This window comes from Triturus cristatus, chromosome 3_1 (genome assembly GCF_964204655.1).
Source record: "Triturus cristatus chromosome 3_1, aTriCri1.1, whole genome shotgun sequence".
Taxonomy (NCBI): domain Eukaryota; kingdom Metazoa; phylum Chordata; class Amphibia; order Caudata; family Salamandridae; genus Triturus; species Triturus cristatus.
Genome location: NC_140583.1, coordinates 312,391,782 through 312,416,631, shown reverse-complemented (window position 1 = coordinate 312,416,631; position 24,850 = coordinate 312,391,782). Strand labels below are relative to the sequence as shown.

General features: G+C 44.3%; 1 pseudogene; it reads left to right on the top strand.

The window, feature by feature from the left end:
• The first annotated feature begins 12,843 nt into the window (after positions 1-12,843).
• On the top strand, positions 12,844-13,699 carry LOC146860173 (uncharacterized; annotated as a pseudogene).
• The last annotated feature ends 11,151 nt before the right edge of the window (positions 13,700-24,850 follow it).

Genomic DNA, 24,850 nt, shown 5'->3' with positions numbered 1-24,850 from the left:
GGGTTTACTGTGCTGAGAAGTTTGATACCAAACTTCTCAGTCTTCAGTGTAGCCATCATGGTGCTGTGGAGTTCGTGGTGACGACCTCCCAGAACCATATACTCTTAATGGCAGCACTGCACTTACAGTGCTCAGGAATGGGCCTGGGTACTGTAGGGGCACAGGGCTCATGAACCTGTGCCAACACCACTGGCATCGGGCACCCAGCTAGAGGGGTGACTGAGGTATGCCAGGTCAGTGTGTGTTGTGGGCATGGCACACAGGGATGTGTGCCATGTTGACTCTTTGTTTTGTTCTGCACCAAGACACTCAGCCTGCAAAGGCAGTGTGTGTGTGTCAGGGTACAGGGCCTCCAAGGGGGGCACAATAAGTGCTGCTGCCCTTAGGTGCCTTCTCTGGTCACAAGGCCCTGGGTACCTAGGGTACCATTTACCAGGGGCTGGCATGTGACCAGAGATACCAATTGGGTTTTGGCTGTTAGGCAGTTTTTAGGGAAGGCAGGAGCCCAGGGCACACCAAGGAAAAGTGCATCAGCTATCAGACAAAAAGTGGGGGGGTTACTGCAACAGAAACCCACTTCCTTACACACAGGAGTTCTACCTTGTTGTGTCATGTCGGTCTTAGGATGACGGAAGGAATGACCCTTATACATTGTTATTATGCAGGAGATAGTAGTAGTCCTGCTGAGTTTCCAAGAATCCTCATGCATAATGGATGAGGCCAGTTTTCAGGGAAAACCCTACGTCCTGTAAGCAGTAGCGTAACTAGGTAAAAGGTCAGTCTCAGGAACCGTTATGTAGTGTAATGGTAGGGGAGAATATAGGTGAAAGGTTCGGTGACTAACTGAGTCTATAACAGGGTACCTATATGAAACATAACACCACTGCTGCCTCAAACAGGGGTACACTAGGATCTGATAAAGGTTTACTAGAGCAAACTAGTCGCTTTCTGCATGTAGATTTCTCTAAAGCTGATTACACGTTGAATTCTTATGCTAAGCTTCTTTATGAATAGGTGAATACTATGGATGTGAGAGATTGCTATGTGTGCATGCAATTGCATGCTTCGGTACGCAGTGTGTGACCATATTTTTGTAATCCATGGTTCTTGGAAGATATTTCTGCAAGAAGCTGTGCAAGTGGTGCCAGGAGTATATTTTGTGTGCGGAAGGAATACATACGCTCTGCTTCCGAACAATTGGTATTGTACTTGTTATGTGGCAGTTGTGTTTCCAAAGATATACCTTGTAGATGATTTGGAGGGTTTGGAGGGAAAATCAAACCATAGAGAAAAACGTGGACTGAGTGCTGCTGAAGTTGTGGGAGACATATTTGGAGCAATGATACCTGGTTTAGGAGTAGTATTGAATGACATCAAAATAAGGAAGTTGTCTACCGTTGTGGATAAGTTGTCTATTAACACAGCTCAGTCTTTGTTTCTCATAGATGGAGAAATAGTTTTGATAAGGGAGATGGAGATGCAAAACCATCTTGCTTTAGATTTGTTATTAGCTAAAGAAGACGAAGTCTGTCAGATGCTGAAGTTCCAACAGTGCTGTACTTATATACCCGATAAAAGTAAAGCTCTGAGGGGATATATAAGCAATATCACTGAGATACGTGATCTGGCAGCTGAGGGAGTGTGGGATATAATTGGAAATGGATTTGGCACAATTGAAAGTTGGTTTACTAACCTAGTAAAGGGAATCCTTGGATATATCTTGAAGCCAATCATAGTTGTTTCAGTCTGTTTTATGATCTTTGTAGGTATGATAAGAGCATACAAATGGCACAAGGAGAGACAAATGGAGAACTCCGAATGGAAAAAGAGAGAAGGGTGGAAAGACTGCAGGACACTCATTATGAGAATTTGAAGCGTTTAGAGGAGTTCCGACAGAGGAGACTAGCTACAACATCTAGTTAGTTCGGTCTACTCTACAAGGATTTTAATGGTGTTTTGTGATGACTCAACGTCATTGGGGGGAACTGATGTAGTGGAAATCACATTTATTTGTAGGATTGCATTATAATCGCACGTGTAGAGCGCAGCCACATATAATCCTTTGGTGTGTTAACATGACGTGTTAGAATTGTAAAATGTATTAACTTGAAACATGATGTGTTTAGGCTATTAAAAATTAATATGAAGAAAATGAATGTGGAAAGTAAATGTAACTAGCAGAAAACATTAACGTGAAGAATTTGTGTTGTAAACTGACAATTATTCATGTACTAAATGTGTTTATTAATCGTGTCATTTTAAATGTAGGCAAATGCATTAATTGAAGGTGCCTTGTTTCCTATGCAAATTTGTAAAGCTTATGTGATACTTTCTTATGTTAGCTAAACTTTGTAGGGCTGAATTTTAGTTCCCTTAAAACTCTCGCTTTAGAATTAATGGTCTGAACTTCATGTGTGTGTGGAATTTGTTCTTTCTCACATTTGTGTTGGAGTTGAAAGAAGCTTTTTGTTAGCTAGAATAATATCTTTGTTTTAGTAGTCAGGCAAGGAGAAAAGAATTACAATCATGTCGCTTGAGTCAATAGAGGAAGGCCATTGTGCTTCATATAGGAGAAGGCCGGTAAACCAAGGACAAATTGTTGCAAGAGAAGAACACCGTTGTCCCATGGAAAACTAACTGCAGGACTATACCCAGAGCGGATGGCGTGACCCGCAATGAATCTTGGGAACGTTACCTGTAATAATGTGATGTTGGGAGTAGGGCTGACAGCTTTTACCTTCCTTACTGAAGATGCTTAAGTAGGGATTTCACTTTAGTGATAGAGTAGGGATAGATTAATGCTTTTCACACACCAACTCTTGATGCAGGGAAACTTGGACTCATGCTTCCTGTTCCTCTGCACCCTGCTTCTTGAACTAAATGTTTGGTTTATGCTACATCGCCTTAATTGGTTACACAAATTCGGCTTTATTCTGATGTACTTTTACCCATTCGTCTTGAAGTTTCTTTATGTTCAGTTGTTTTTGACTTTGTAATAAATCAAACTAGCTATACCTAGTGGTCTGTGGTTACTATGTGTATAAGAGGAATCTTGGTTAATTGACTGGCTGAATAACACATTTTCTCCCCTCTACACTTTCATGCTGCTAAAAAGAACCATCGGATTGTGTCTCCAGTACAGATCCAGAACTTATGGACCGGGCCCTTTCAAGGTCGAGTCCTGCTCTGTGTGATATAAGATCGCTGATATGGAACTCCTTTGGTATATGGGTAGCTATTGTAGTCATTACAATCTTTAAGTCTCTGCATATCTACCTCTGGCATATGTGTGAGTACATCATAACTGTGACTCAATGTCACACAAAGGTTCACATGTCTCACCAACAGATGTAATGGGTGGGGTAAGAGGTCTGATTATGGTGTCATAACATACACCCTTGACTTCTGAAACCATTGGTAAGTACATGTGTTTGTCTCCTGTCAGCCGCTCAATGCACTTATGTCCCCATTGCAGGCAATCAAAGAATGATATCTATTTTGTTACTGTGCCTACCATTGTCTCAAGCCACATGAATGTGTTTCCAAAACTGCCCTATTATCTGTAGCTGTCACTCAGGGCACAACAATGTTGATATTTAATCACTGTGTAACACTACAGGCACCATTACGATGCCCGTCAGACCGCTGGCCGATATTTCTGACCGCCAACAAGCAGGTGGGCGGTCCAACCACTGAATCATGGTGCGACCGCCGCGCTGGCAGTCGGAAACTCATCAGGGGCATGCTGCAGCCATAGAAAAACACTGCAGCACATGCCGACGCTGTGCAGCACCTCATGCATGTCCGTGAAACGTGTGGAATCCATCATGTCGTGCATGACACACGGTGAACCGGGGTGTCACGGAAGGGGGGCTACATGTGCCCTTAGAGACACTTTTCCAGGGGCCATGTTTGGGGCCCTGATCTCTTTCCGACAACGTTTTCCCCTTGAAAAGGCTGTCTTAAAGGGATGTCCTAATCCCAATGGCGGTGCCTGCCTCGGCACTGCCGCCATTCCTGGACGCTCCTTCTGATCGCCACACCGTCCGGACCTATGATACTGGCGGAGGCGGTGGTGTGACATCTGACAGTTGTAGGTTCAACCCCCTGTATTGTAAAAAGGCAGTCGGACCGAAGTGCTGTCAACGGTCGGACCACCAACAACGGGCCGTCAGCAGTCCCACCAATGCCATCATAATTAACCCCTATATTTCTCAATACATCTTGTTTGCATTGTTACAGTTCAGTACTCTGTATATGTCTCTTTCCAAATCTGCAGAGACCCAAAGTCACTGCAGCTCTGGACCACCAATCTGCCTCATATGGGGTCATCTTCCAATCAGCTATTCAACTTTCTATCATCTGTAGCCCAAGCCATTGCACATCCACAACAATGCACATTCACCAGCATCTCTTTGACACATTTTGCTCTTAAAAACGTCTGTTCAATTAGGTTTGCAATTTGTAAGAATTGTGCTATTCCCCTCCTTGATAGTGATCAATATTGATGCATAATTGTTCTCATTCCCACTGTCATAACTGTGATAGCTCTCATTATTCATCTACGAAGCTGCAGCATCAACAAATGTGCACAGCCATCTGTTGGAAGAGTTTGTCCGCAGACATCGGCCAAAGATCCTCTGTAGCAGTTCTATCTCATGTCCATGAGCCTATACCAAATAGCGGCTACCCAAATATGCCACAGTTATGCACTATCTGTCTATGGTGAAGTGTCATGTGTGCCTTAAAGGTAAACTCCAGCAGGTCTTGCTGTTTTAGGCAGTATGCTTCTCCACCTTCACAAATATCAAAGGATCAACATTAGTTTCTCCTTCATTATAGCACCTTGGGCCGTTGAGCCGGACAATGATGCCCATCTATTCATCAGAAGACGGCGACATGCAATCAGGATAAAATCCATTGCTCATGCAGGCTACCATTTTAGTGGCCTTCAACACTGATCAGGATGCGCAGATTGTTGACCTCACAAACTGCACATCACAGACTACCTTACTCCCAGCCTGCGGTCTCTCGTATCAGGCAGACATCTAAGTTCTTAAGTCTCACGGTACAAGACCTAATACCATATGTGATAGTCATTGCTAAGCAGGATTCACCTCCACCCACCCCATCCCTCTAGGTGTTCTAGCCTTCCACCCAAGCATAACTTGCTTCTTGTCCTCATCTATCATTTATTTTTGGACTCATATATTTTTGGACTATAAGTTGTGAGTATACGAATAGGCTTTTGAGATTCACTTTGCACATGTTTGTAGAGCACTAAGTGTGGCACAAAGGTTCAGGAATGTTGGTGTAGATTGGTTCTCACTGTTGGAGGTATTTTTTAACACATAATTAAAAGCGTGGGGTCCACATAATACCACAGGGTAAACACAGGGGTAAGTTTTTTTGATGCACCAAGGAACAGACACAGGCATGAGTTGTTTGGCATGTTAAGCATTCTTTTCAGTTTCGAGCTAAAATCAGTGAATAAGGTGGTTCATATCTATGAGAGATATGCTATTTATTCATCAATTAATATCCTCCATGTATCACTGTTTAGTTTTAGTGACCCCTAAAGAAGGGTCACGATCCAGAAAAGCATTGGGCACAAACACAAAGAATAAATTAAAAAAAATAATGAATTCAAATGTAATTGTATGGTTGTTCATTTCAAGAATAGAACATTTTGTCCATAAGATTAGGTGTGGTATATGTGTATTAACACAGAGATTCATGAACAATTCTGTGATGTAAGCAGATGACAATGAATTTAAGCATGCAAAGGTTTATGAATAAAATGGCATGATAGATTTGCAAAGCAGTGCACTCTGTATCCAAGTGACTAACAGCACCTGGTATAGTTCAGAGTTCCCCAGCCCATCACCACGATGACAACAAAGAGGACAAGATATTTCTAATCTCAGTTGTGCAAAAATCAACAATGAGGGGGAGAATAGACCACTTGTCCTGTGTACCAGGGTCTTAGTTAACGTGGATGGTCATCGTGAAAAAACCCTCATATACGTACACAAGTATTGGGCGGTATATGTTGATTCTCCGCCTTCGTGTATTGTAATAGCATGATCATTGGGCTTTTATTTGTCCATATGCTTGCCTCCGCATGGAGGAAGACCAACTGGTTCTACAGTAGTGGTCAGAGATATAAAAAGAGGGTGTGCTCGTGCTCAGTGAAAAGTGGTATTGAGAATAAAATTCCTGGTGTCAAAACTCGTTTCCTTTATTCTTGAGATGCATGACACGGGGAAATTAAAATTGTGAACGTGCATATGAAAACCTAGTTATTGGTCTAATGCACTGACAGTGATCTGATAAGGTCTGGTCTACATGTTTCAGGCTCGTGCAGAGTCTAGAGGCTTTCGTCAGGACCAAAATAGTTTAGGGGAGCATTCCTGGGCTCCCCGAACCTGCACGCCCTCAGGAAGGACCTCAAGACCTTGCTCTTTGACTAAGCCAGAGCTGCCTACCCCCTTGCCCCTCCTCACAGCGCCTTGAGACCCTCACGGGTGAGTAGCGCACTCTATAAACCCCCTGATTGATTGATTGATTGAAGGTATGTGATAAATGTGAGTGGGGAAACTCTCATAACTCCCTAGAACAACACGAAAGATTGAATGTGGCGCTCTAAAGTCTGTCAGATTACGGGCTGATGTAAACTGAAATCTAAGTGGTGACCCAATTAAGAATGACAAATTACCAGGCGAAACAGACCTACAATTTTCATTCTATTACAGGACCGGAGGCTCCGAATATTGCTTTTCTTTCTTTACTGCAAAGAAACACAGCAGCCAATGAAAACGTTTTTAACATTCTAAACAACTACATTTCAGACACAAAAGAAGGGGGGAGAGGCAAAAACACAGCCACTACTCCAGCCTCCCCAATCACAACTGTAACACACACAGAGAGGAGTAGGGTGTAGGGTTCTCTAGAAAGAGAGAGGTGACACCTGCTTAGTGGAAAAATACTGCCCTCACTCACAAAATTGTGACATGCTTCATCATCGGGCATGCTTCAATACACCCCTGTGCAGAACAACGCCTGAGGTGGAGCAAAGGGAGGGTAAGAAAATACAAACATGTAAAGAAATAATAGAATCTGGGATCACCGATAAAAAAAGTGCAGTGAAGGTTAAAACTAGTTCAGTGGTGTCTTAATTTAACAATGTTATTCCTAGACCCACTGACCAGGTTTAAAAACATGAAGTATGGTGGTGACAGGAAAGTATTAGGAGTTCCTTCACCCCACCTTACTGCCAGATCGTGGACATGTTTCTGCTGCTTTGCACGTGTCCACAATATCAGGTCACACACAGCATTCATCAGGACCTTCCTGATCCAAATATCTTGAGTTCCCTCATAAACCCAAAGTTTGGGATGCCCGGAACCAATTGTTCACAGGGAGAGGGACCCACTAAGTAAAACACCTTGGTTAATCTGTGGGTGAAGAGAATTGAAAAAAAGAGTGGAGTCAGTCATTCTTGTAGCGAGTATCGGTCATGCAGAACAACCTGTTTCACGCCATAGAACTCACTCACACTCTTTTTGTGAATGTATACAATTTAATACATCCACTCATGCATGTACCACCTCTAGACACAGACCGGACATAAAAATACCATGCCCTATCTTATGGTGTCCCTTGTAGGACATATCACACACGCTTGTCCATTTACTACGGTCAAAGAAACCATACTTGGTTGGGCGATTGCCCCTCATGCTCTCGCTACTCCATCCAAGGTTCTAGAAAAACTAAACTAACCGAGTTTTAGCCCATGCTTAAACTGGCGAGTAAGAGGAGGAGACCCCCTGTAGTCACACTCTAGGGGTAGAATAAAAACCTAAAAAAGGCAGAGTTTTACATTTTTAGTAGAGCACTCTACATTCTGTCTAGCACGTTCACACTCCAAGTGTGTTTTGTGTCAACCACTCTGGTACCAGGTCGGGTGTATTCTGCTCACCAGGTCTCCAGGGTGAGTCAAAATTATATATATTTGACCAGCTCCAGCATGTTAAGTAGCCCTAATTAGGAACAAGAATCTATCCTTAAATCCTTTAGTTTTATGTGCCAATGAATAGGGACATAGTTCCAATACCATGTAACTGTGTCCTTGAGATTTGGTGGGCTGATCCTCCTCAAATCGGGCCGTACATGTTAAAGTTATGTGATGTTAATCTCAACCGGAGATCGTGTATTCTCAGTGTTGGCCCAATGAAAATCATCTGCCCTGTTTCTCTGTATGGCAGCGACACACCTGGTAATACTCCCCCGGTGCTACAACTCAGTAAAAACTAAAAAGGTTATACCCCGAGAGTGATCCTGAAGCTACACATACCCCTTGCAGCTTTATATATTCTCTGGTTATAGCGGGCACACAGCGTAGTTGTGCGCAAAACTATGCCCCTGGTAAAGTGTAAACCCCCTCCCGTATGTGCCCCGCTCCCGCTACTCCTTACTACGCCAAGGGTAGTGATCCGCCTGGACCTCTTGTCCTGTGCTCGCTGTGTAGAGTAACTGGCACTCAGGCAAGGCGTCCCTAAATGCGGCTAGGGGTGTGGTCACATGACGACGCCACTCGGCATCATCGCGTCACATGGCCGCGTTGCTGCGACGCTTCCACCTAGTAACCAGGGGAACAGCAGTGTGTTATCGCTTGCTGTTCATACCACTGTTCCCTGCATTGTTAAACTGGATTAGAAACCTTTAAAAGCTGATTTTCAAAAAGGCCGTAACATCCCTTCTCATTTATGGTTAATTAAGTTCAGCTAACACTGGCTACTTGGTATATTCCCTTTCTTGTCTTCGTGGGGGGATAGCTCTTTTCTGAAGACATCACTGCTGGCATTAAAGAGGTCCTAAAACTTAACCAACCCCCCTAAAGATCTTTTTATGATGAATCATGTAAAGGGGACAGTTTACACCAGTCATTATCTTCCCTTAGTTTTATTAAGGGTGGATAGGTTGTGTGCATGACCCAGCTCAGTGTTGGCAGGAGGTTATTCCTCACTGTCTGGGGAGTTGCCTATTACAGTGCCGTACCTCTTTAAAAGTCATATTTTACTTATGTTAGCCTGAAGTCTGGGTCCTACATTCCCACCCTATGATATCACTGGATTTCTGTGGTTAGGAGTAGTGTAGTGTAGATTGTATGTCTCTTAAATTCCCTCGTATGTATTTTAGTTTGTTGTAGAATCTATTTGGGATACCCATGGTGTCATTGGTTTATGGTGTTCCATGGGATATCGTCGTTCAGCCCTTTTATATGTCTCTTCAACCTATACACCCATTTCTGGTTCCTGAGAAGAAGTGATCTTGTTCTATCCGAGTTAGGATAGAATCTTGGTTTATCCAGAAATGTCCATGTTAGATCATTCTCTGTATGGTTATTCTCCACATAGTGCCTGGTCATTTTTGTATTGGTTTTCTTGCACCTCACGCTGCTTCTATGCTTCATTATGTGTGTTCTCACCTTTCTCAATGTCATGCCTATGTATTGCTTCTAACAGGGGCAGGTGATAAGAAAGATGACATGATCAGAATTACAGTTAGTGTGTACCCTCTGTTTCCAGGGAGATTGTAAACCCACCTCCACACTCTTAGTATTTTTGGTCAGGTGGCATACATCGCATGAGCTGCATCTGGTATGTCCAGTGACCGGTGTTAGCGTGCCTTAATGTGGTGTGTCTGTCCGTTTTTTGACAGTCGGTCTTGTATGGACTAGCATGTCTTTTAGATTTGCACTCCTTTCAAAGGAGAACAATGGTTTCTCCATGTTTAAGCCGTTTAGTATGCGCCAGTTCTTTAAGATGAGTTTCCTGACATGGTGTGAAGCTGTGTTAAAAATAGTCACGCATACAGGTTTATTCATGTTCTGTTTCTCCACCTTCTCCAAAAGGTTGTCTCTGTTGGTGTTAACAGCTCTCTTTCTTGCTTTCTTCACCACCCATCTGTGGTATCCCCTTTCTTGTAGTTTCTCCGTCAGTAGGTCTGCTTCCTGGTGGAAGGTGGTAATGTCCGTACAGTTGCGTCAGAGGCGGAAGAACTGTCCCACGGGGAGGTTCTCCCTCAGTGTTTTGGGGTGGAAACTTTCAAACGAGAGAAGGGAGTTCTTACCTGTTGGCTTATGGTAGACTCGTGCGGAAAGTTTCCCATTCCTGGGTTCGATCAAGAGGTCAAGAAAAAGCAGTTCCGTTTTAGTTATCGTGGAAGTGAAATGTAGTAGGGGGTTCCTACTATTCAGCCACTCCAAGAATTACTTCACTGAATCCTCGTCTCCCCACCAGATAATGATGACGTCATCTATAAATCTCCGCCAGAGCTTTATGTTGCTGGCCCAAGGGTTATCCTCTTTATAGATGTTGGTGTTCTCGAATGCTCCTACATACAATCCTGCAAGACTGGGAGCAAACGTACTCCCCATTGATGTTCCATGGGTCTGAAGGTACAATGTGCCCTCAAATTCAAATAAATTCTTTGTCAGGGCTATCTCTGCCAGGCTCAGGATGAAGGCTCTGGGAGTTTTATATGGCCATGCCTCCTCAAACAGGTTGTCTTCCACAACTCTTAGTGTCTCCTGTTGAGGGATTTTTGTATAAAGTGCCTCGATGTCCAATCCCAGCAGGAAAATCTGGTCAGGGTCGAAGGATACCTCTTGGATAAGGTTCATAATGACTTGTGTGTCCTGTAGATAAGCTCGTAACTTCTGGACCAAGGGTTTGAAGTAGAAATCGCAAAATTGCGATAAGGGTTCCTATATGGAACCAATACCTGACACAGTAGGTCTTCCGGGGGGGGTAGTCGTATTGGTTTATGGACAAGTACATTTTCCATGATGCTTCACAACCAATCATGTCTCAGCAGACCCTATAAGAGTCACCATCTCCTTTTCAAGAGCCTCCTTCTTTGCTGCTCATGACGGAGATAAGTGTTCTTTTAATTGTAATGAGATTATGTTAAGTTTTGTATTCAGCTATTTCGCTCGCGTGTTTGTGCCTGAGGGAACGAGCAGCTTGTGGTTATTTGGTTTTGTGGCTTACGCTGGTATGTGTGTGGGTTAGTGCTTCATTAGTGCGAGTGTCGCAGGCCTCCTGATGCTGGGGAGCACCCTCTGAAGCACCAAGGTAAGCAGTGCTCTGATTACTGTGTGTCCAACATCGCAGTCTCCTGCGTGACTCAATCGGAGCATCCCCAAATCTGGCCCGATTTACCTTGAGTCTCCTACCATCGTCGGACGTGCGTAGCCCAATTGGGCTACTTTTGGGCAGATTTAGCCTACGCAGATCCACGCTTGAGATTCCTTGCTGCCAGAGCTTAGTAACGTCCGGTTACCGATCGGCAAGAGAGTTCTGAATTGTTTACGCCTGATTGGCTGCAAGAATCATCTGCCCTGGGAGTGAGTGCACGCTCCAGACACATATATCCGTCTCACAACATCCTGTTGCTGGGGCTCCAATAATTAGTGATTACAGCCTTGCTGAGGAGATAAGTTGTTTTGTTCCTACATTAATTCTGAGTGCACGTGGTTTGGCTCCTCCCTTACTCATCCAGTGGATAGACTTGGCATATTTTCTCCCCTAATTAAAAGTTAAATATCAAAGTATGGAAGATTGGGTTACATTTGAGGAAGAAGACTATTAACCCTATGATGAAGAGCAACAGGAGTCTCTATTGGAGGACAATATTGTTGACGCTCTGTATGCCTCCGTCCAGCAGTCTGTCAACAGGGCTATTGAGCACACTGTACCCAATACTGTACAACAGGAATTTGCAGCAGCGCATAAGCCTATTATGGCGCAATTAGAAAGCATTGCAATGCGTCAGGGTTTTCAGAACCCTCCAAATCCTGAACCGCAAACTGGTGCCTCGGCGACCACAAGTAAAGACAAAGCCAAGTCGGTAGAGTGGTCTCATGCAGGCGCCCTAGCTAATTTACCACAAGGTCCTATGGCTGAGCATGGGTATTCAGCACTCGCTTCCAGTGGGGGTGGAAGGCTAAGCGCAAACAGAAAGTTTATATCAATAGTGACACTACTGACACTGATTCTACCAAGTCAGACCATGGCGAACCACCCAAGAAGAAAAAAGCAAAGAAAGCTGTCATACTTGTTCCCGATGTGCCATCTCAAAATCCACCCAATCCCAATCCCTTTAACCCTGTGGATATTGTTCACCCACGGTCTTCAGATTGGGCTCCAACGCAAGAGGTAGCAGAATACTTCCATGAGAACATCAGGAAAGTATTCGATAAGGAAGTACATAACGATCTTCGGTCGGAGTGTCCTAGACCAGACATACCGCATTAAGTGGCCGAAACCCCAGACATAGATGCCAGCATACTAACCTTTCTAAAAAAGTTTGCTAAAGATCCTAAAAAGGGTGTTTGCCATGCCTGGCAGGGGTGTCAGGACAGGTTATTAGATGTGGCAGGACCCATAGCCAAGATTTTTTAAATGGCCTTAGCGACCAAAGAATCCGCTAGCCCTGTGATTCCGAATATACTAGCTGGCTGGACACAAATAGCCATATATCTACTGGGGAATGCAAACTGCACCATTTCCATGGAATGACGCAAATCTCTGCTCATGAGAATGGACTCAAACCTCACAGAAATGGTTCGGCTGCAGCAGGCCCCTTAGCAGAGGGTAATCTCTTTGGGATAAATTTGTCAAAGACGTCTCTAAATATGTTGGGACATTTACGTCTTTAGACAAAGCTCAGTCTAACATCAAGAGGGTCTTCCAAGCTGGCCTTTTTAACAGGGCCAGGCCAGGCAGGGGTCACTCGCCAGGCCGCCCCTATTATCAAGTTCCCCCAGAGGAGGCTATGGACGGGGTAAAAGTGATTGGAACTCTACCGGAGGTGGTACCTTCTACCCCATCCGTCAAAGATTCAACAAATGCTGTTTCAACAGAGGCGGACACAGAGCGGGATTCCAATCCCAGAATTCCACAGGTAAGAATTGTCGATTCATCAGAGCTACCTTTGGGGGGTTGTACTCAGTTCTTCCTCCACAATTGGAAGGTTCTGTCACAAGACGCATGGATATTACAGACAATACAAGGCTTTCATCTGGAGTTTTAACAGACTCCTCAACAAGATTTGTACCCACAACAACTTCGTTTTTCCCCTCAAGAATGTGTTTTTATAGATTCAGAAATAGAGGAGCTGCTGCAGAAAAGCGCTGTGGCTTATTGCGACAACGAGGCTCGCGGTTTCTGCAGCAACGTCTTCTTGGTTCAAAAGAAGGGAGGTGGTCACAGGTTGGTTTTAAATCAAAGAAAGTTCAATCATTTCATAGTATAAAAACATTTCAAGATGGAGGGTATCAATCTTTTAGCAGATCTACTGAGGAAAGGAGATTGGATGGTCTGTTTGGATCTCAAAGATGCGTACCTGACAATCTCCATCCTCCTCCTCAACGGCGTTTTCTGCAATTCCAGTGGAGGAACCGGTGGCTGGATTATTTGGCCCTTCCTTTTAGGCTTTCTTCGGCTCCATGATGTTTCACCAAAGTGATTTAGCTGGTGATAGCCCACCTGAGAGAACAGGGATTTCAATGATAGTGTACCTAGATGATATACTTATCATGGCTCAAACAAAAACTTTAGCTAACCTCCATTTGCAAATGTCAGTAACACTCTTGCAACAATTGGGGTTTGTCATCAACAAATCCAAGTAAGTCATCTGCCCATCGCAGATGATAGATTTCCTCGGAATTGTCATAGATTCCCAGACAGCTCAACTAAAACTCCCCAGGTCCAAATTATGAGATCTCAAAAAAAAAACTGACATCTGTTCTATCCAGACATATAGTCTCTCTGAGAACAACCGCCAGATTAGTGGGATTGCTGGCTTCTTCAATATAGGTTATCTTACCGGGCCAATTTCATTATCGGGCTGTTCAGAGATTAAAATCCAACACCTCCAGACAGGACTGTCATAGACAGATCTTGTTCCATTGGCACAAAAAGTGAGAGAGGAAATTCACTGGTGGTTGGGTCACGTAGATGCGTGGAATGGCAGAACCATCTTCGGCTTCCAACCAGAGGGAATATTAGAGTCAGATGCCAGCCTATGGGGCTGGAGAGCTCACTGAGGAGATATCTCCACCAGAGGCAGGTGGTCACTCCAGGAACTATCTCTACACATCAATTGCCAGGAGTTGTTAGCAGGGTTGTTTGCAATACAGCCACTCTCCAAGCAAGTCTCTTGTTGCATCCTCCTCAGGATGCACAACATCTGTGCGGTGAGATACATCAACTAGTTGGGAGGCACAAGGTCGTCCCTTCTGGTGGAGATAGCCAAAGACTTTTGGCACTATTGCCTGAATCATCAGATATCGGTAACAGTGGAATACATCCCGGGCCAATCCAATACAGTCGCAGATTGGAATTCCAGATACCTGATGGATTAAAGCGGCTGGCAACTCCACCCTCGTCTGTTCCAATGGATACAGGCAGTGTGGGGTCCTTGCGAAATAGATCTGTTCGACTCCCGCTTGAATCGCCAACTACAAGTGTTCTTCAGTTGGAGGCCGAACACGCTAGCTAGTGACAGACGCTTTCTCTCAAGACTGGTCAATGACTCTGAACTATGCGTTTCCCCCATTCATTCTCATTCCCAGAGTGGCGACCCAGATAGACCGTAAAGTGGCAGAGGTAGTTCTGGTGACACCTCTGTGGAAATCGCAACCTTGGTTCCCAATTCTGTTGGAAATTACCTGCTTTTGTCCCAGGATACTTCCTTGTTCTCAGACGATGCTCCTGGGCACTCACGGAGAACTGCATCCAATGATAATGTCAGAACAGTTGTCCCTGATGGCATGGAGACATTCCGGCTACAATGGGAAATACCAGGCATTTCAGATAAGGCTTCCAAATTCATTCAACAAGCCTTGGCTCCTTCCACAAGAAAGAGATATTCGTCAGCTTGGCGATGCTGGGTACGTTAGTGCTTGGAACGGCACTTGGATCCCATGGGGGCGGAATTATCCCATGTTGTGAATTTTCTGTCAGATAAAGCTTCAGATGGTTTGTCTTATCGATTAGTAAATAATTTCCGATTCACAATATCAGCGGGTCATAGTAAGGTGGATGAGAAACCAGTAGGTATGCATCCAGTAGTGTGTAAGTTGCTTAAAGGCATCTGAGTGGCTAATCCTCCTAAACCGAAGTATTCACATTTATCGGACATTTCCTTGGTCCTGGCTCTCTTTGACAGATGACAGGATAATGCTTGGTTATCCAGAAAAAAGTTGTCAATTAAGCTAGCCATGCTTTTGTGTATATCTGCAGACGTGCTTCAGATGTGAGGTTCTAGGATCTTACAGGTAGAGTGTTCACTCCAGAAGGAGTTTCTTTTACCATTACTGACAGGACAAAACCAATTTCTCGCTGCATAGAGTATAATGCTTTTCCTAACAATGATAAGCTGTGTGTAGTTCAATGCCTAAAAGCAAACGAGGAATATACACGACTCTTACGACCGGCGAGATCAACACAACTGTTAATTGATTGCAAAAACCGTTTAAACCAGTATCTTCTGCTACACTAACCAGATGGTTAAAATCGGTCAACAAAGAAGCGGGTATTGATACCTACGTTTTTGGTGCTCATTCTGTACGTGGGGCAATGGCCTCCAAGTCCTTTATGTTGGGTTCAACCATTCAAGATTTTGTGAAATCTGCTGATTGGTCATCCGAATCTACATTACACTAATCCTTATGGGTTCCGGAGTAGTGTGCTACTCGCCAAAAACGTGCTTCAACACCCCATTAGGGGTAACAAGCACTATATAAATGCAAACCTTTTTTCCCTCTTCTATCCCTCCGCTATCCTTTGCAATTCAAATAACTGACTAATACCCACCACTCAAATTACTTCCATATTCCACTATACTAATTCACCACTAATCCTTTATGGGTTCTGGAGTAGCATTCTACTTGCCAAAAAAGCGCTTCAACACCCATCAGGGGTAACAAGCGCTATATAAATGCAAACCTTTTTCCCTCTTCTATCCTTCTGGTATCCTTCTGAATCCAAATAACTGACTAACCTATCCACCACTCAAATTACTTTCATATTTCACTATACTAATTCAACACTAATCCTTTATGGGTTTCGGAGTAGCGTGCTACTCGTCGAAAAAGCAATTTGACGCCTCGTCAAGGGTAGTAAGCACTATATAAATGCAATTACAGTACAATACAATACATTTATATAATTTTAGTATAAACCAGTGGGCGATATACCTACTGTGGTGTTTGATAAGCGTTAAACTAGCAATAATTGGAGCCTCCGGTCCTGTAATAAAATTAATAATTTGCTAGCATTCGTGCCAAGACTTTTCAATTCTATTAAGGACATGGAGGCGAAGATTATCCCGCCCGATTGTAATACAATTGTAGTTGTAATTGTCATAATGATAACCCACCCGTATTTACCATGCAGTTGTTTACATAGGTTACGGGTTTCCTTTTGCTTTATTCTAGGTTCAGAAAAGAAAAGGGATTAAATCTGTATTTTTCTGATCAGAAGTATTTCTACAGCGTTTCCAGTTACTGGTTGACAAGTTGTTATCATGTTGGCAGACCGGCGAAAGTAGTCTTGTTTGATAATTATGCTACGCACTTTAGATTAGAGACTATCGGAGCAAAGAAAGAGGCTCTTGGAAAGGAGATGGTGACTGTTATAGGGTCTGCTGGGACATGATTGGTTGTGAAGCATCATGTAAAATATAGTTGTTTACAATGTTAAAAACATTTTCATTGGCTGCTGTGTTTTTTTGTAGTAAAGAAAGAGAAGCAATAATCCTCACCTCCGTGTCCTTAATAGAATTGAAAATTCTTGGCGCGAATGCTAGCAAATTTGTAATCCCTCAATTAATTGCAGAGTGGGGAGGGGCATACTGCACTGCAAATGAGTGCTTGTACGCACAGGCTGTTCAAAGTATTTTTAGACTGCATCATATGATATTTAAAGCATGAAACTTGCCCGTTTTGTTCCTGCTTTGGTGATGCCATGTTTCAAACATACACGGATCGATTAAGTCACCTTGGGGAAAGAGACTGTACTACCAGGCTGCAGTTGCTTTTTAAAATTACATATATTTGTAATATCACTAAATGCGGATGCCTTCTTGGTTGGCTCGTTTTCTGAGCCTAGGTGCAGTGAGTAATTTCCTTGTTCTCGCAGCCTGAATGGAGGCGGACGAGAACGAGTGGGGAGGTGGGCGCTGGTGAAGCAAAAACAAGCCATGCGTTTTCCTCTGCAGGGGAGTCAGCAAATAGAAGCGGAGAGGACTCCGGCGTGTGTGCGTTCCCACGCGCCCGTGCACTTCCTGTTGCTCGCGGCAGCCTGGGAAAGAGGAGGGGCGTCAGACTTGTTGGTTTGGGAAAGAAGCATCCAGGAAAGTGACGCAGGGGGTGTATTTTTAATCCTTCTTGGAACAAGTAACAGCAGCGTCAGATGTATCAAGGCTTTACATGCTGGGAAAAGCCTTGAGCTAGAATTCTCTCAGCTCTGCCGAGCTTTAACGCAAGCCTCACGGCTCTATGAATCCGCCTGTGAACCGTAATCTTTCTGTAGTCCCTTTGTATAGGTAGGTGTGACTCCCTCACCTTTAGTTATGTTTCTTTGGCACGAGCCAGATATGTGCATGCCATAGCCACGTCCTTCATTAACCCAAGGGCTTCAATACTATGAAAATAACACATACATGCAATCCAGACGAACCAAAGAGACTTCTGTTGAGACATTAGTATGGGGTTTTATTAATGTTCCCAATCGCAAAATCAAAACAACTGCACTACATTGTAACAGAAAATAATTCTTGGTCTATTGAAAGGTTCACTCAATGGTAGGATGTGTTTTGCTGTGAGTAGACAAACGGCATGACTAGGCGGCCTCGGATTGAATCCCAGCTTTCTTAGGTGATCAAATTGTGTGATCTTGTGGAAACAACTTTAGCTTCCAGGACGTCAGTTCACTTCTCTTTATCAGCAGAACATTGGTAGTGGCTTGGCGCAATTCAGATAAGATGTGTGCTATGCATGAGTAGTTAATTCCTTTACTGAACATGAAGCAACTATTCAGTTAACGAAACATATTCACAGTGATTCCGCTGGCTCCACAGGAACCCATGTCTTCTAAAGGTCACACCTTGGACAAGACTTGTATCCAGGACCACCACCGTGTGAGCTGTTGAGCTACTCTGAGACCGGACTAGGATCTTCGTATCCCAGATACTGGAGTAACAGGATTCTGTGGCTGCGTCTAGACGCTCACCTGTAATTCCACTAATCGAGTGCTAGAAAGTATTACATAGTCTAGTTAGTGCAAGCAACAGGTACAAGACTGACCCCTCAGATAAATCCTGATGGCTGAATTCCTCAGCACATCGGCAGTGGACACTCTGAGCTTCTACATTAACACCAACCTCAGCTGCAGGGCTCACACCGCACCTGAGAGGAGGACTGCCTGTCAGGAATGTGTCCTGCCCCGCCGAGGCAAGCTATTCCTACCTGAAGCAGACATAAGACCCATTGTGTCTGGTCCTTTCGCATCTCGATGAAGGCTTGTTCTGCATCCACTGTCCCCAGTTTCTGCCTGACTCCACTGAACATCTTCCTCCATTCGGCAGCAAGCCAACATATGCCAGTAGCAGGTCACCCATCCGAGAGCTACAGTGGCTTCCACTGCCTACCAGCGTCACTTTACAAGCCTGTCTACTGTCTGCAAGGGAATCAGCTCTGGCACCGAGTCATACGTGGCAACCAAGATTCATATCTCCAGGAGAGCACACAGCGCAAACACCCAGTGTTTCTTAGACGTGTCTGTGTGAACTAGGGTGACCAACTGGCATAGGTGCAAATTCAGGACAGTGAGTGTAAAAATTCAGGACAAAGGGTCAAAATTCAGTACAGAAATTTGGGATAAAAAGTACGTTTTCAGACCCATCATAGGAGGTCGTATAATAGTGTATAAGTAAGTAAATAGACAACCAACATCAGTACACGTCAAAATAAGTTTATATTAAGTTGAGACAATCGTGCAACTCACCATTTTGGTATGTGCACAGTTTTGAGTAACTGTGCAGGTCTTTTTGTGGTATTTCATATGATATTTTGTTTACAGTTTGGCTTCCTTAGAAGTGTTGTCCCACCTGCACTGCAGGGGATGCAGAGGCCTTCAGCCTTCATTACATCCCTTCACCAAAGGCCTCCCTCTGCACAGATTCCCTCACTATCAACCTCCCATGGTGCCCCTTATCGCTATATGGACCCTCGCTCATGTGTTTGTCATTTATTTTACAGTGCTCTTCAACCGAATGTAGGGTGTTGAGCGCTTTAGCTCACACACTTTTTGTTCAGAGACAATGACTCATATAAGTATGTAAATCAATATATAGGTAATGTTACTTAAGAGAGGGAGGGCTACAAGGTGTAGGAGTCACATGGCATCCATACTGGTAGCTACTTTATGCAGAGCCACTTGAATTATGCAGCAGGGTTGACTAAATTATTTTGGCAACAAATGAGAATTTATGCAGCGTAATGCTGCACATTTTGTCATAGAATTACCATATTATTTTCTCATTTTTGCACATTTTAACTCTTTCTGGTCATAGGTTGCACCTCATTAGTACCCGTATAACTCCCAAATATAGTAATATGCAAAGGAAGGTGACCAGTCAACTTTTACAAAGGGCCTTTGCAATACATCACTGCCTTTTTAGTTATTTTTTAACCATTTGAGTTAGCAACTGTTTTTAAATTAGAACCTTCAGATATATTCAGCTAATGATGGATTATGTGGCACTTGCGACAAATCCATAATCATGCGAAAACTGTTGAAGCCGCACAATTGCATAATTCCAGTGACCCCGAAATACAAACTGAGGATATAACACATAACATAGTGGTGGGGGTTATCTTTACAATTATAATACAAATAAATACTTTACTCTGCATGTTACACTTTGTGCTTTCCAAGAGGCGCATTATGCCTCTATGCCTCTTTATGATGAGTCAAAACCGGGATTAGTGAAACCTCAGATCTCTCCAAGAGATACATTAATCACCATAGTGAAATAGACATTTTTGTTATGGCCCGAAAATTGCAGGAGCGAAAAGCACTCAGAAGTCTTTGCCTTTCATCCTGTCCGATGTTTCAAAATGTAGCTTAGTCCTCCAGCACGGCTCCTCCACAAAAGCAGCATGCAGTGCCCTAGGTCTATGCAGAGGACGGCACGCCACATGCTGTAACTACACATGAGCCCATTGCAAGAGAGTAGCCAGAAAAATAAAATACCCACGCTTTATACGGTACTAAATAAAGGAGCAAAGTGAGCTATCCTGGTCTTTCCTTTTGAAGTCTGTGAAAATTGTTCCCCTGATAAAAGTTTGCAAAAATAATGCAAAATTATGCTTTTTACAGCAGGAAAGAAACTTGGTCAAAAACTGCATTTACTTATATTGACGTTTGTCTTTTATTCTTTCCGTCTTTTCATTTTCTTTCTTTCCTTATGTCCTTCTTTCTATCCACCTTTGTTCTCTACTTTCTTCTTTACATCCTCCATTTATTTTCTTTCCATCTTTCTGTCTTTCGTTCAGGGCCTGACTGGCCGTAGCGGGCACTGGGCAATCCCCCGGTGCGCCGCACGGGTGGGGGCCAGTTTTGGGCCCTGGGTGCTGTTTTTTGTTCCAGGGCCTCTAACAAAATCGGCCGAAAAACCGGCCCGGGCAAAGAGGGAGTGGGGTGGGGGGGAGACGGCCGAGAACTTTGACAGGGCCGGTTTTGGTTCCCAGTCCGTCACTGCTTTCATTTCGTCTCTCAGTCTCTCTCTATTCTTTAAGTTCATATTTCATTTTCTTTTCATATTTCCATATCATTAGCATTCATTTGTGTTCCACTTTTTCCATTTGATCATCCTCTTGCCCTTCCTTCCATTGTTAAATCTAAATCTTTCTCTTTCTTTCCAGCTTTCTTTCATTATTTGCATTCTTTTCTTCCTTCGCTTTCTCCCTCTATTTGCCTTGTGCTTTTTTTTTATTTACCATTATCATAATTTCTCATTCTGTCGCCGCTTTTGGCTACTTCGGCACCCTCTGTCAGCCCCTCTGCACCCCCCCCACACACACACACACTCTCTCAAGCTGCATCACAGTGATTATTCTTGCTTTATTTACTTGTTTGTTATTCTGTCCTGTGCTGATCTGCGAGTCACAGATCAAAGGAAGGGCCATGAAACACTTATCTGACACCCTCCCCACGCCAACCACCCCGTGCTTCCCTACACCTTTGGCCCATTGTCATTCTTTAGGTGATAATCAGCCACATCTGATTGACAATGGGCCTGGTCAAAGCCTGAGCGAGGTCGGGGAGGAGCTGCTGCAGCCTCAGAGAAGTGCGAGCTGGCACATCTTGCTGCCACCAAAATTACAGACAAAAGGCGTCCGTGAAAGAAATGCTCACGGACAACTGACAAGGGGCCCAAATAACGGGCAGTCTGTGAAATTTACGGATGGCTGGTTACCCTACCCTGAAGAGAAATTCTCATGCCTCACCAGCAAACCATTTAAAACACCTGAACCCAGTGTATTGGCAAAGACTAAATGAAAGCTCTACTTAGTTTACTCATTACAATTGCCATCGCATTCTACTGAAAGGCTCCTGGCGTCTATCTAACCCAATTGGGTTCAAGACTTCTCAAGTTAGCCCACACGCCATTGTATTCCAGGAAGGCTCTTCCTGTCCACAGCTCGCAGAAAATGGACTTCATAAGAGCTAACTAATCCTCCATCTTTGCATCGTGAATGGCTCGAAGGTCTGATGGGTTGCTTATATTCTCAGTAGTTGAGTATTTCTTCTTGGATGTTTTTGATGGTTCGGCCTGTGTGCCTCAGTAGGGTCTGAAGCGTGGCTATAATTCACGTAAGAGGTGTGTGGCTCTAAGTGAAAACTCAAGGCGAGCCCTAAATAGCTCTATAGTTTGAAATATTATCAGAATCAGGGTTAGGATTCAGTTTTTTTTTTTTAATTGAAGAGTGCATGCCTAAAGGTCCTAGAGATGACTCCAATGGAAAGGGAAGGGTTGATTAGTCCGGTGATGACCAATGTCAGTACTGAGAGACCTACGTTGATGGCAGTGATAGCAAAATGGGGAGGAGTTTTTAAAAAGAGACCAGAACAGCCAGGGAAGCCATGCTTAAAGTGGCACATTATTGGTATTATACTACGGAGCGCTTAGCTTGGTGAAAATCCGGGGCGTCCCCCGCCGGTTGGCGCCACTGTGGGGCCACAGGTACACTAACACACCTGCTATGGCACTGCTGTAAACTCAACCCTCTTTGCGATGCAGTATTGGCTGACAAAGATAGTATCTTTGATACAGGCCTCCCTCGGTTCCCTAGCTATATCCTCTTTGGCCTCCCCAAAGCCCTCACATACCCCCTCCAGTGCCCTAGAGGCAAGGCAATAACCTTAGCACTCTGCACGGCCCGACAGGTGCTCACGGCCTACTGGGGTACGGACTATGTGACAGAATACATCGACTGGCTCCATAAACTGTGGGACACTCTGGCCATGGAGAAGTTTTCTGCCACCATCAACTGCCAACAGCAACAATGTGAGAAGCAGTGGGGCACCTGCGGGAACTTTCTAGCTAATGAATTTCAAGAACTCTCTTGCCCCAAATATCTGCAAGTAATGCGCTCACGGACCTGGACTAATGCACATTGGTGTGTTGGTGCCTGAGGGTCAATAGACGACCTATCTGTCCTCAACCTAACCTTTACGCTAGTGAGCGAATGGGATGTTCGGTTTCTCGTTTTTCCCCAAAAGGTCTCCTGTTATCACTCTGACGTTTCCCCCTCCTCCTCCTCCTCCCTTCTCACCTTAATCACATTACCAGCCCCACCGGCCAGCGGATGTAGATGGCGTATGTGTTATCATTGTTAACAAAATTAAATAAAACAGATTTGTACTATAAAAAAGACCAGAGTTTTATTCATGTCAGATTCAATCACGTGCATAAATTTACACACAGGGGTTTCGAAGGTAGGGACAGGTGGTTGAGGCTTGAAAGCACCTGGAGCAGTGGTGGCAATTTGTGCCATAAAAGTATCTATTTGTTGAAGAAAGACAAAAGATTATTACGGAGGTTGTGCCAGCAACCTGTATGGCTAGCTAGAAGACACCATCTCTATGGTCCATGATCCTGTAGTAACCCTTTGCTGTAATGCATACTTATTTGCATACTTATTTGTAGCCAGTGGCGTCCACCAGAAACAAAGGGTGGTGGGGCGGGTGGTGGTTAACGCAGGAGGGATGTTGAAATATATACCCATTTTACAAAACGTACCTGAAGCAGCTGGCCGTCTCCCGCGTCGCGTCGCGTTGCACTTCCTCTTCTCTTCCTAGTCCCGGAAGCCCCTGGGACAGACTCCCATCCAATCGCAGGGATTAGACAGTGCGGACTGGAATGACGCTCTGCTCACGCCAAGGAGTCTGTGGGGGTTTCTCCAGCCCGGCTGTTCAATGCAGACTCCTCCTCCCGTGCCCGGCCCTGCCCCTCCCTGTACAAGCTGGCTCAGAGCCGCCAAATGAAAAATCAAATTAAGCTAGAACATCATTTTATTTTTCATTTGCTGGCTCTGAGCCAGGCAGTGGGGCGACGCTCCTCCGCCATTGCGGAGAAGCTGCCCCTGTTTGTAGCCTCTGTAGTGTGCAAGGAAGGCTGCATGGATGGATCGTAACTTGGCCTTATTTCAGCCTCTTTCCGTGGCTCTTTGAATTGACAGAAATTAGTGTAACACTCGTTGTTCTTTTTAGGGTACAAATTACAAGGGTATTTAGGGCTCTGAGTAGTACTGATTCAAAGTGACCTTGAATATCAGAAGATAATACCAGACCTGGGTTACACATTTCAAAGAGCTGTTGGGTGAGGGTTGCAGACTTTATTTTAGTTGGGTTTCTACATAAGGTGAAGTGGCATTCTCAAATTATTCTTACATATACTGCCTATCTCGCTGTCACTGCAGAGTTTGGTTGATTAGTAAGCGCTTCACTATCCATGTCTTCAATAGTGCTTGGGCTAGATGCATTGGATGGATAGTCTAAATCACCCAAAATAAAGACTCAGTAAGAGATGATTTGTAAATTTTGGGTGAGCTCGAGGAGACCAGATTTGAAGGTAGTGAAAGTTTTCAGGTGGAAGTTAGATAACAGTACAAATAAGGTAAGTAGTTGGACTTGTGACTACCTTAGTTACTTGAGAGTCACACACAGAGACAGCTCCTCCGCTATGACAGCCTTAAAACATGAAAAATAAAACAATAATAAACCATGTATATTATCTTTTTTTATTTAACAGGCGAGTTTGAGGAAGGGGTCATCGCAGTAGGTGTGGGGGGCAGGCACGAGAGGAAGTGTTTTGCACTGGTATAAGTGCGCCTGTGGGTTTGGCCAGCCGTCTCAGGATGGCCAATCCGAAATGCACACTGAAGCTTTCTCCAACCCGAGCTGCTTTGCCATGTTGGAGACAGCAGGCACAGGCTCCTAGTCTAACTGGGAGTGCATATTCACGGCGCTCAGGCCAATCCTGATGCTGCTTTCATGCAGCCACGAGCAGCATGAGAGCAGTGTCAGGATTGGCCCCAGTGGAGTCTGGGACACAGTGCGTGCAGTGGAGAGGAGCTTAGAAGAGTGCGACGTAGCGATCCGGTGTTGCGGAATGTAAGTTGTTTTTTTGTTTGTTTATTTGTGTTGTTGCCTGTCCTGCCCCCCTGTCTTCCCCTCCCCCCCCCCCTCCACACCCTCTTCCCCTCCCC